We start from the raw sequence: 8,502 nt of genomic DNA on the forward strand, positions 1-8,502 counted from the left end.
CCAACACCGTTCTCATTTAACCGAAACAATATCGTTTGGCCGTGTTTGTCAAGCACCGTTCTCATTTAACAGAAACTGCTGTTCAGTCCTTCAGTGTTTAGTAACGCGACACCGTTTTGAGCTTTACCATTGTAATTAAGAAGTTACTAAGGCTCCGTTTGGGAGGAGAGAATGGAATGGAATAAAATGAATATTTTTAGAATATTCTTCCCTCCTCTTGTTTGGGAGTTTTAACGGATTCCATTCCCTTGTTTGGGAGTTTAAATAAGAGAGAATGGAATGGTTAGGAGGGAATGATCATTCCTCCCTTTTCCCTCAAAACCTCAAATTTTTGTTCCCCTCAAAATTGGGAGGAATGGGGGGGAATGAATTTAGGTTTAATGAAATTTTTATTAAAATCTCTAAAATACCCCTTTAATATCAACCTTTTTTTTCTCATTCAGCCATAAGAAAAATAAAGCTATAATTCTTGCACAATATTGTCTGTCCTCTACAAAGTGAAGCTGCTGCCGCTGGTGTTTTTTTTTTTTTTTTTTTTTTTTTTTTTTTTTTTTTTTTTTTTTTTTTTTTTTTTTCTGCTACAATTTTCAGATATTGCTCAAACCAAGTATGTCTATCTTTTTCTTTTTCTTTTTCTTTTCAGTTGTTTGCTAGTCTTTTTTTTTTATGAACTATTTGCTAGTGATTCATGAGAGTGATATATAGTGTTTTTGTACACTTAAAAACCAAAACAAACTACATTCTGTACAACTAAAAACCTTGAAAGTGAAAAGAAACGAAAAAACCTTGAAAGTGAAAAGAAACGAAAACTGCTGTTACCTGTACAGCTAAAAAAAAATTGTATTTAGAAATTTGAAAGTGAGAATTGCTGGAAAACTGCTGTAAAATTGCTGTGAATTTGAAACTGAGAACCGCTAGAGAACTCAAGTTTGCTTTTTACTCTGTTTCCTCTTTGATTCTTCTGTTATTTACGAAGCAAGTGGTGTGTTATGTACACTTGCAGTTTTAAGTCAACCATCCAATTAGTTAATAGCTCTAACCTTAGTTTTGGCCAACCTGAGTTTTGGAATGGATTATGTTATTTTGTTTTGTTTTGTCATGACTCATTACCGGAGTTTTTTTTTTTTTTTAAAGATATTTGTTTGCATTGTTAGACAATATTTATTTTGTTGAGAATAAATATGTGATGCATGAATTGCTTTACAACATAGAAATATACATAACTTGTTTTTTAGCTACAATAATTTTTTTTTTCCTTAATGAAATTAGGAGATGGAGATGTATTAAATTATCAAATCCATTGTAAAGCATACCAGCCAAAAAAGATCCAATCTAAAACTAGCAACCCCTAAAAAAAATTTGCAAATTGAAATAAAGAAATTGTACTATTGTTAATTTTTCATGCCATTATCTTCATCTGTTAAATTATTGATTAGCGTGATACAATCTATTCACCTTGACAAAACAATATTGTAATTCAATAATCTAACACAGACCCAATTGTGGCTAACTAATTTCACATCATCCACTAAATATTAAGCATTTCAAAGCAATTATAAGTTCTCATTGATTATTTTTTATGTTCTTTAAAATGAGGGGTATAATAGTAATGTTATTATAAAATGATTTCATTCCATTCCTTCCAATGTCACTCCCAAACAGCGTTACTTACTTTTAATTTCATTCCATTCCTTTATTTTATAACATCCAAACAAGATTTTTAAATCACATTCCATTCCATTCCTTTCCCTACTAAATCCATTCCATTCTATTCCATTCCTTTAATGATCATTCCATTCCATTCCATTCCTTTATAAACTCCCAAACGGATCCTAAAAGAAAAGAGCAAAGTGTCTCTTCAAATTTGATGTGAAAATGTTATAGAGATAGTATTTCTCTTATTCAAAATGCATGATCAAATGTTTGCAATGTATATAATACCTTCACAGTACACCTCTCGCATGCAAAAATAAAATGTGACTAAGTTTTTTTTTTTTTTTTAATCGTAAAATTTTACTACAATACGGCAAACCAATTTAGGGAAAGAGATGTTGGTGCAAACTTTGTTTAAGATTCAAGTACAAGAGAACTAATTAATTGTTTCACTCATCTTCCACGAGTCAAATTACCATGTTTAACAAGACACCAGGACTAAGCAAACAAAATAAAATAATAATAATAATAATTGAAAGTTACCATTAGGGGTGTCAAATGGGTGGGTTTGGGGTGGGCATAATTAAGTTGGTATATAAAACCCAATTCACCCATTAAAATCCGTTTAATTAATTGCTTTTAATCCAAACTCGGTTTGGGGTGGGCATAATTAAGTTGGTATATAAAACCCAATTCACCCATTAAAATCCGTTTAATTAATTGCTTTTAATCCAAACTCAACCCAACCCAACCTAATTATAATGGGTAAACCCCAATTACCCAATTATCAAAATTACCAAAATGCCCCCTAAAGTGAAAAACACATCAACATTTAATTTTCCGTCACTTTCTCGTCGATTTTCTCACTCTGCTTCTCCTCTTCGACTTTCTGATCTTGCTCATCCAATTTCGCCACCGATTTTCTCCTCGCTCTTCTTCGTCTCAGCCTTGGCGGTCGAGGCCGTGTGATCTTGTTCATTGATCGTATCGTACTTTTTCTTTAGGGCAGCGACTCATCGGAGCTCGACCGCAACATCGGCGATGGAGTGTTACTTCTGTATCTGGAGCACCGGGATCCAGTTCAGCCTCCGACGGTGTATTGCAGCAAACACCGCGTCATATTCCGACAACGCCACCCCTCCGACTCCGGCGCCAACCAACTAAGTTAGGTGCGCGCATAGCGCGTCAATGACCGCGTTCGCCACCACGAACTCCCCATGGTACCACGCGAGAATTGCATCTCGAGCGAATGAGTCCGATATCATCATCGGATTCTGCATCGGAGAAGGCGTAGATGCACCATGGATAATTATCGTTTCTTTCATATTTGGACTTTGTTTGGTTACCAAGAAAATCATAATGTTGTTTTTCATTAGTTTAGTCCAAATTTTTTATTATTAAAAACTGTTTGACTTAAAAAAAAAAAAATTGTGTTTGATTTGTGAGTAATATTCTGTTTGGCTGTGGAGAAAATGCTGGAAAAGATGAAGAGAATTGGATTTTGAGTTTCAAATGTTCTCTTAATGTATTTCTTTAATATTTTGACTCTGTTTGGTTACCGAGAAAATCATAGGATGGTTAATTTTCATTCATTTAGTCTAGATTTTTTATTATTATAAATTACGTTTTATTCTTCTTCTTCTTCTTCTTCTTTTAATTGTTTTTTATATGTGAGTAATATCCTATTTGGTTGGGGAGAAAATGCTGGAAAAGAGAAAGAGAATTTGTATATTTGAGTTTCAAATGTTCTCTTAAATTTCTTAAATATTTGGACTCTGTTTGGTTACTGAGAAAATCACAGGATGGTTAATTTTCATTTGTTTAGTCCATATTTTTTATTAATTCTTCTTCTTCTTCTTCTTCTTCTTCTTCTTTTTTTTTTTAAAAAAAAAAATTATGGGAAGGGTTGGATTGAATTTGGGTAAATTGTTTTTGGGTTAAATAGGGTTCAATGGGTTTTTAGTTAAAACCCAATAATCATTGGGTCTAATTGGGTTGAAGCCCATTTAACCCAACTAATAATTGGGTGAGTTTGGGTTCAATTAGAGTGGATGGGTTTGGGTGGACAAATGGGTTTGGACTTACTTTGCTACCCCTAGTTACCATGAATGCTTTTATGTTGTCTACCAATTGCTCACAGTATCGATTTCTTGACATACTGTAAACGATTAGTCCATATTCTATTCTAATACCAGCTTTGAAAATTTCCTAGACTTATATCAAAATATCAATGAGGAGACATAAATATAATAGGCAAGATTCTGTCATAGTAGTGACCATGAATATAGATTGCATGGGATACTAAGGAAACATTGATCTTTGTGATCCAATACTCTACCAAATGACAGTTCATATGGCAAGTCTTTCTAAAAGATAAACAGGAAAACAAACTATAATTAGTAACCTGTTTTATTGTGTATTATATTCACTACTGAAGTGTAAAGTTGTATCTTTTATTAACCATTGTGCTGTTTTATTCTGGCCATTTGAAACCTTGCAGGCTGTTAATTTCTTCCTAGCAATGAATAATAGGTCTATAAGGATGGTTGAAATTCGAGGACAACCAGGCCTCCTAAGAAGAGTGGAAGAGAGAGAATGGTTAAGAGAAACAAGTAGTAGTTTGGCTAAATTCTTCTGTATATCTATCATTACAACCAGGCCCAACCAGGCCCATTTGCTTCTAAAATTCTTCTAGCAAATGGCCCGTAACAATTTTAGCGGCAATAGCACAACCCATTACAATATTCTGTTCAAAGTGATCTAGATTCCAAAACTCACCAAAAAATATAAAAAAAAATTATTTAAACAAAAAGAGAAAGACGTAACGTGGACAAAAAGAAAGGAAATGATTTATACAAATCTTTTTTTTTTTTTTGATTACCTCGTACCAATGAATTGAATATTAATTAATACGTAATCAATCGACCGCTACATTGAAAATAAAAACGGCTTTTCTATTTAAAAATGAAATGTTTCAAATGTTCCTACAGACAAAAGCACCATTCATTGAAAATGTCAAAAGTTATGAAATGTCTTTCGTCAAGTTCTATTTGACAAATCTGAGAGCTCCTTTGGAACTTCCTTAATTTCTTGTGAATTCGAAGCTTATGTTTTGAGTCTAGATGACTTTCAAGAATGGTTTTCATTATTTTTAACACACTTGCTACATTCAGGATCTATCTAACAAGTTTCATTTCAACCTTAAACCTTAAAAATCCTTCATACTGTCAGGTTGTAAGATGTGATTACAGCCATCTGAAACATCCAGTGGCACCTCCAAGCAACCCTTAGGTCAGGGAATGCTTGGTGCACTTTGGATGTCTTTAGTAATTTTAAACTTGAATATAACATCTTGTATTGTATTCTGTATGCATGGTTTTTTCTCTCATGTTGGAAATAATCAGGTTTAGGTACATTGTTCAAACATAAGAGCACAGATAAGAGGTGGATTAAATATGTGTAATTACTTAGCTTGCAAAATATTGGGTTTTCTCTAAACTCGCTGAGTTCCCATGCGGTGCAACTTGTTATTAGTTTCTTCCAGTATTTCAATCATTTTTGTCAAGAATATTGTAATTTAATTGATTGACACCTCATGGTGTCTCCAACATTTAGATTCAAATCCTCCACCCCAATATCCTTCAATTATTTTTTTACATTCTTGATTGTGTGTTACTAAAATATATATTTTCTTTTCCTTTTAGTTGGACTTTGTTTCAATTGTTGCAATAAAAACTAAATTTGAACAAAAAATATCATATTTTAAATCAATTGTTTCTTACATTAAAAAAATAAATATCAATTGTTTCTCATATAAATCTTAGAAAAATGACATTAAAATTTTACTATGCTTAAAATAATTAATATAACAAAATAAACATATTTATTCTATTATCTTCCTTCCCTTTTCTTCTACCACACAAAATCCATGGATAAAATTATGGAAACTAAAAAAGATAAATAGATTATAAAACATCATTTCATTTGGCCTTAATTACATTTCTTGTCACTTAATTATGAAGTCTATTTAATTTTGATCTTTCCAATTAAAAATAAATAAATAAATGATTTTGGTTACTCAGAATTTTAAAATGTAGAATTTAGTTCTTCTATCTTTTTTCCATTCACGTCTACTAATGGAATGTTAAGACGTCACGTATTTAAGAGACCAAAATTGAATCGATTCCATATATAGGGAATCATAATCAAATTAACTCTATAATTTAAGGATCAAAATCAAAACAACCTCATATTTTAAGTGAAAAAAATGCAAGCAAAATAAATTTTATGAAAATCAAGAAAATGAACTAAAACATGCGGCAACATTTTATATTTTTTGAAATTTAAAGGATTGAGTTAGAACTTTTTAAAATTTAGTAACCAAACTTGTGTAAACCCCATAGCTGATGAACAAATAATTCAACTTACCCAAATTAGATAGTTGAAAAAGCCATTGTTAGAACTTTTTTTCCCCTAACCTGTCATTAAAAAAAAAAATAATAAAAAAAATAAAAAAAAAAAAACTTATAACTGTGAAACCATTACTCAAATGTTCAACAATTACCAACATGTTAAGCTTTGTTTGGTACATGTGTTTAAACACATGTTTTAAGTTTTTAAACAACATTACACGTAATTTTACACACTTTTTAACCCACACATATTTCTAAAAATACTGAAAACTATTATTTAAACACACATACCAGACAGCCTTAAATTATGATCTAGGTAGGGAGGTTGACTCGCAATTCCCTTTTCTTAGTTAAACCCAATGTCCAATAAAGGTTGGGTTATAAGTTGTAATAGTGATTGAAGAGCAAGTAGTGACCATGTGTTACATAAGTAAAGAGGAAGAGAATCAAGAGATGACAGGGTTTACAAGTGTCCATTATAACAACTATTCAAAAAAAAAAAAAAAAAACAGTTCGATAAGAATACTCATTGAGTGTCACCTGTGATTATTTATACTACTATTTAAGGGGCTTCTTCTGTTTGGATTCCTCATTTTCATAATTCTAAAATACCCCTATACCATTTACTTATAAGTTTTTAACTAACAGGGATAAATATATATATATATATATATATATACTACTATTTAATGAGCTTCCCCAGTTTGAATTCCTCATTTTTTATACCTAAAATACTCTCATCATACACACTTACAAGTTTTCAACTAACAGGGATAAATATGTAAATTAAAACTCTTACACTTTAAAACCCACAAATTTACGTACGCTTCGCAGTTTCTATCTCACTTTCTATCTCTCATTCTTCTTCAGATTGAAGACATTTAGTTTAGCTGTACATCCTCCTTTCTTTTTCTTTAGATTAAAGACATTTACTTTCAAAGGCTTCAACAAATTTTCAAGTTCTATCTTTTAAAGTTCCTCCTTGTTTTCTTTTCTTTTGTTTATGATTGACTTTCTTTGAGTTCTATTTTTTTTTTTTTTTAAATGTAATTTTGAAAGCAATGCTTCCTTCATATATTCTACCACTGTATTTCTTAATGAATTGTCATTTCATGTTATAGGTATTGTGATCCAAAGATAGTGCTACTTTATGCTACAAAAAAAAAACATTCAAAATCATTCGTGAACAATTAAACAGTATGGCTTCCCTTACCTACTTTAGTAGCATATGTTTACATTTTATTTAAAAATTTGGAATTGAAATAAAAATAGTTACCACAATACTCCCTGATTAATGACCAATTACTATTTCCTTCTCCTTCCTCACTTTTTTTTTTTCCCTTTTTAAGGAAGTTTTACCATCATTGTATATGTTTTTGGCATTAAATTTTTTTATTTTTTTATTTAGGTAAGTAGCAACCTTGAGTTCTACTTTTATTTTTTATTTTTTATATGTATCACGTTAACTCTCTTTTTTTTGTTTTTCTTTTTTTTTTAAATGTAATTTTGAAATGTTAACACCCTTTTTTTTTCATTTTTCTTTTTTAAAATGTAATTTTGACAAGTTAACTCCTTTTTTTTTTCTTTTTCTTTTTTAGATGTCCATTAGTTATTTATTTTAATAGTTGATGATGTGGCGATAAGATTTTAAAGAGTCCATAATAGAGTTAAATTCTAAAAAATCTTTATCTTTATCTTGAACAATTTTAATAGGATTTTCAGGAAAAATGATCTCATCAAAATTTAAATCAAACACAAACTCTAACAAACTTATGCTATTATCTATAATAACACGCACGCTAACTTTGGTTTGTTGATTATTATTATTATTTTTTAAAATACTTGGTTTAACCCTAATTCTTTTATCTCTCTCAAGTTCATGTACGCACAAATTTTTTGGATTGCAGTGAGGAGTCATTGGAGTGGAATATTAGATAAGTTCGGGTGAGAGATTTTACAAGAATTATTATATGTATTAAACCTCACATAAAGTGGTTGTTATCTAAGAAATTGTTGTAAATTTTTTTTTTTTTTTTTTTTTTTTTTTTGTAATAGAAACTGTAAGGACTCAATTTGTGTCGATTCCAAACTCGTATTGGGTTCTAACGCTAAAGACCCAAACAATAAATTTGTAGAGCCTGGATATAAAAAAACTAGATTAACTTCAAAAGAAAAACGATTAAACTTAACGTTTTTAGATGGATTAATACAGATATTACGATCAATTTGTCCTTGAAACAAACTAAGTTCTTATTTCGTAAGTTTGTCTTCTAAGCATCAATTGTTCAGAAGTTCCGATCCTTTCTCTCAATGCATTCGTCCATGTTATATACTGCTCTCTTGGTGTCATCTTCATCACACACGTGTAGGTTGGATTCGGGGGATCCCTTCCTGTCCCATCTAACACTTCCTGGAACCTTCAACTAGCAGCTGTAAG

Source organism: Quercus robur, chromosome 7, assembly GCF_932294415.1.
Source record: "Quercus robur chromosome 7, dhQueRobu3.1, whole genome shotgun sequence".
In the NCBI taxonomy this organism is placed as follows: Eukaryota; Viridiplantae; Streptophyta; class Magnoliopsida; order Fagales; family Fagaceae; genus Quercus; species Quercus robur.